Source organism: Acanthisitta chloris, unplaced genomic scaffold (assembly GCF_000695815.1).
Source record: "Acanthisitta chloris isolate BGI_N310 unplaced genomic scaffold, ASM69581v1 scaffold4868, whole genome shotgun sequence".
NCBI classification, from domain to species: domain Eukaryota; kingdom Metazoa; phylum Chordata; class Aves; order Passeriformes; family Acanthisittidae; genus Acanthisitta; species Acanthisitta chloris.
This window is the reverse complement of record NW_008685240.1, coordinates 41,540-46,076: the sequence shown is the minus strand read 5'-3', so window position 1 is coordinate 46,076 and position 4,537 is coordinate 41,540. Positions and strand designations below refer to the sequence as shown.

General features: G+C 38.4%; 1 protein-coding gene across 1 annotated transcript in view; it reads left to right on the top strand.

Moving 5' to 3' along the window:
* LOC103806943 (dynamin-3-like) overlaps nucleotides 1-4,537 on the top strand; it is a gene marked incomplete at both ends in the record, with an annotated part of 41,543 nt that overhangs the window by 1,001 nt on the left and 36,005 nt on the right. The gene's annotated exons all lie outside the window — the stretch shown is intronic.

Below are 4,537 nucleotides of genomic sequence, written 5' to 3'. Positions count from 1 at the left end.
AGGAAGGCAGGCAGTAGCTTGCCTAGGCTTCAGGTTTTTTTCTGAATTATTGATTTTAAAGTACATTCATACTTTCAGTGCCTCCATGAAATTTTTCCCTAGTGTTTATACTGTGGAAGAGAGAGGAAAAACAGTGGAATTCACTGTTTCTGTATGCTCAACTTAGAAACTTTAGGATTTTCAAGCATGTAATCATAGAATCAAGCTTATCTAGTTCCAGCTGCTGCCATGGCTGAACTTTAGGATTTTCAAGCATGTAATCAGAGAATCAAGCTTATCAAGTTCCAACTCCTGCCATGGCTGGGAGGACACCTCCCACTAGATCAGGTTCCTCAAAGCCCCATCCAACCTGGCCTTAAACACTTCCAGTGATGGGACATCCAGGACTGTTCTAGGCAACCTGTTCCAGTGCCTGACCACCCTCACAGGGAAGAATTTCTTCCCAATGTCTAATCTAAACTTATTCGTTCAGTTTGAAGCCATTTCCCCTTGTCCTGTCACTACAGTTCTTGATGAAGACTAATATGCTTACAGTGCTTTATGTGTATTAAATAGGACGTTTGTTTTTGTTGGAGGTATAACACTTGCCATTTTTGCATGTCTGGCTTTTGGACTCTGGCAGAGCATGCAGAAATGCCTGAGTAAGGCCTGGCTATGAAAAGTCTTCAGCTAATTTCCCAGCACTGTGTAAGAGCAGAATAAAGAAAAGTATGGAGCTCTGTGCTGGCATTCCTAATGAAATGACTGAACTGTGAACACAGGTGGATTAGAAAGTAAACCCACTCTGACCTCAAGTGTTTAAAGTGTTATTCTTTGATATCCGTCTTAAACTCAGCCAAACTGCTCTGTGTCTCTTGACAATCATCATTGTCCCCAACTGGTCTGTTTTGTAAAACCATCATTGTCCCTTGGTTCAGGAACACTGAAAGGGCTTCTCTCTCTCAGGTATTTTCCCCAGTAATATGTTCAGAAGGTGTTACTAGCTTTAGGGAGGCCTATAGGTTTTGTATTGGTATCATCTCTGCTGGACAGTATTTCATCACCCTAAGTTAAATAACACAACAAAAACTAAAAGTTCTGGAGTACTGAGCTGCAACCTAAGTTTGTGTTTCCTGGATGTCAAGACATATTTCTCCCTTTGGGAGGTGCTGTGTGTTTCTTGTTTTGGATTAGATGCCAAGACCTTTAAAAAGCAAGCTTTAATTGTTTTGTTACTTTTTTTTAAACTTTGTTCCACAGTTGTTGTTTTAGGTGGTGAAATTCCAAATAACTTTTCTCTTTTAAGCCACCTTTATCTTTGTGAACTAATTTTAAGAAGAGAAAATAAAGAAAACTTCTTAGAGAAGCACATTGTTCTTTTACAGGAAGCAGATTTTGGACTGATTTCTGTCAAGTCCATAATTACCTAAAATGTTACAGGATAATTAGAAAGCTGTTTTAAGGTTCTTGGTGCTGTAGTAAGCTTAATTTATTTCTAATCCAAGGATTTTTCCTGACCCTTTTAAAAGTAACTATTCTTAGTCTTAGAGTTTTCCTTGGGAAGAAGGGAAGGGAGGGGGCACTTTGTGTGGGCATCCAGTGATGACTCCAAGATACTTTAGCAATGTTTTGGAACTGGCTGAGAATTGTTTTGGAATGTGAACTTGATTGACAGAGGAGGTTAAAGCTTCACTTAACTTTGAGTCATTGCACTAATGGATGAAGATTGGCAGTGGAGACATTTGTGCACATCAAAGTACAAAGAAACTCTGACCACCCATTATTAGGGTTGGTGCAGCAGAAATTGGTTGTGAGGAGTTGTCAGGGACTCTCCAACACCTGAAATATCTGACACATCTGGGTAAAGAGCTGTTATCCCTGCAAGGGGTAACATGAAACAGTTAAATACCAAGAAATGTGTCTCAGGAGAGATGTGAAGAATTTTGATTTTTATTTTTTTAGAGTTTTGTTTACTTCCTCTTTTAAAATTCTGTGTAGTTAGTACAAAGCTATTTTGTAATGACCTGTTGACCTCCTTTAATCACTATTGTGTTTTGGTGGTAACAGGACAATTCCTGAGTGGCTTTATGGCATTTGCACTCCACATCCATGCAAATGTTGTACTCTGCTGAAACCAAATAATTGCTGAAGGCAAATACCAAGGTGTTAATTAAATACTGCAACTGACAAATCAGTCTTTAGTAGTGTTGAATGTTTGTCTGAGTTTGGTAATGTGAGAAATACTCAGTAGCATAAAAAGTCAAAATATGCATGTTAAAGAGAATTTACAGTCCTCTAAAAGACTATGACTTGTTCTTGATTATCCTGCTTTGGGATTGCCCAGCTGCATTTCAAATGAAATTGTAAATATGGCCTGTAGCCAATAAATTACTGTACTGGCTAGAGGTGAGGGGCCAAAATCTCCACAAAAACTCTTTCTCATATATTTTGAGGTTTCAGCGTGGCTTTCTTCTTGCAGTGAGATGTTGATACTCATTCCTTGTCCCAAAGCAGTTAGCTGGCAGTGTTGTAGGTACGGTCACAATTTGTTGTTCTTATTCTTGAGCTTGATGTTTTTGGTTTTGTTGCTCTTCTGCTGATGACAAATGGAATATATGATGTTTTGCTGGAAGAGAGAACTGAACCACATAAACATGCAGTCTTTGTTCTGTAATACACAGACCTAAATTCTGGTAAAGGAGTTTTCTTTCCCACACAGAGGTCACAACTTAAAACACCCTAAGAAATCCAAGTGCATCCTGACATTCTTCTCTCTGTTCCTGGCCCTGGACAATGGGAATGTCTAGTGTTGTGTTTTGAAGACACTTGTGCCTCTGTTGTTGCTAACCCCTGAAGGAGCTCAGAGTAGAGGATGGATTTGGAGAAAATAGCCCCACTTGGGAAGGTGCAATTCAGTGAGGTTTTGGAAGGTGCAGGTGTGGCCAGGCTGCTGTTAGCTGGGAGCCTGTCTGGTGGATGGCCAACTGCAGGTTTGACAAGGCAGGCAAGACAGCTGTGATAAATTGGTTATTCAGAGGATGCACATGGGAGGAATTCCACCTGCTCTTCCTGGGTCAGACGTTGAATGTGAGGGCAATTTGTTTTGTCAGAGGCTGATGTCTGAATTCAGGCAAAAGACATTCAGGTTCTTTCAGTGTTTGACTGCTGCTGCATAAGATCCAGGAAGCTCATTGTTTCTCACCAGACAGCATTTGTTTTAAATGCTCAGTGTTTCTTACTCAGGATTGCTTTTCTGTTGGTCTTTAAGATGCAAGTGTTGGCACACAGCTGACCTGGGATGAGAATTTTAAGGCTGTATTAGTGTTCAGTAGTTTTTGAGCAGCATAATTGGGTTGTGCTTAAGGTATGTTATTTCCATTTCAACTCTTAATCTTCTCTCTGCAGGTTTGCCCAGGGTTAGCATAGTTTTCAGAGGACTAGTGAGCTGCTGGGTTTTTCTTCCTTTGAGCTGATATTCTTTTATTTATATGTCAAAAACCTATTTACTAAACCTTCTGAGATTTTGTTCCACAACTTTTAGGGTACTTCCTAATATGATTATTCTTTGCTCTCATGTATCAGTAAGATTCAATAACTTTTTGTAGGAGTTATTAGATGCTTTGAGTGGTTGCTGCTGAGTAAGCTTTGAGGAGGTAGTGACTGGAAATGCTTGAGAAGACCTTGAGAGATGTGGTTATTTTGTTGTTTGGTTGTTTTTTTTCCTGTTGCTACACATTATGTATAACTTTAGGCAATCTGTTCTTCCTCTCACTGTGCTCTTTCCTGCCTGTGGAGGTGAAATAATGATTAGATTTCTGGAGACTTAGTAGTACATTTTTTAAACACCAGTGACAACAAAAAGTACAGTTGGGTTTTGGGTGAAGCCTTTGTTGTAGTTCTTCTGTTTGTTGAAAATGTATTGCCTGCTATATAAATCCTGTTGTTTATTATTTCCATGTTAAATGTCTTGGCTCTAAGAGAGTTGTTCTCTTTATTTTGACAACTGGTTTTGGAGGACTTTTGGATTTTCTTCTTGCTTCAGTAGATTAATAGATTTTGAAAATCATTATTGAGATGGGCATTTTTTTAGATGAATGAATCATATGTACAATGCCCACATTAATTGAGTTGTGCTAATTAGAATACTAAGTGGAAAGTAAATAATAAGATATAAAAGACATTCTGATTTTTTCCCTAAGTCCTACAGATGCTCTTTTTCTATTGAAGTTGTTGAGCTTTAATCCAAATTTCATTTACTACAAAACTCAAGCATAGCCATCTTCTGTTGCCATCTGGTGGCAAAACCAATCCTCTAACAGAAAATGAAAATTTATGAGATTGATTATTTCAGCTAACGTAAATAATAAGATATAAAAGACATTCTGATTTTTTCCCTAAGTCCTACAGATGCTCTTTTTCTATTGAAGTTGTTGAGCTTTAATCCAAATTTCATTTACTACAAAACTCAAGCATAGCCATCTTCTGTTGCCATCTGGTGGCAAAACCAATCCTCTAACAGAAAATGAAAATTTATGAGATTGATTATTTCAGCTAACTG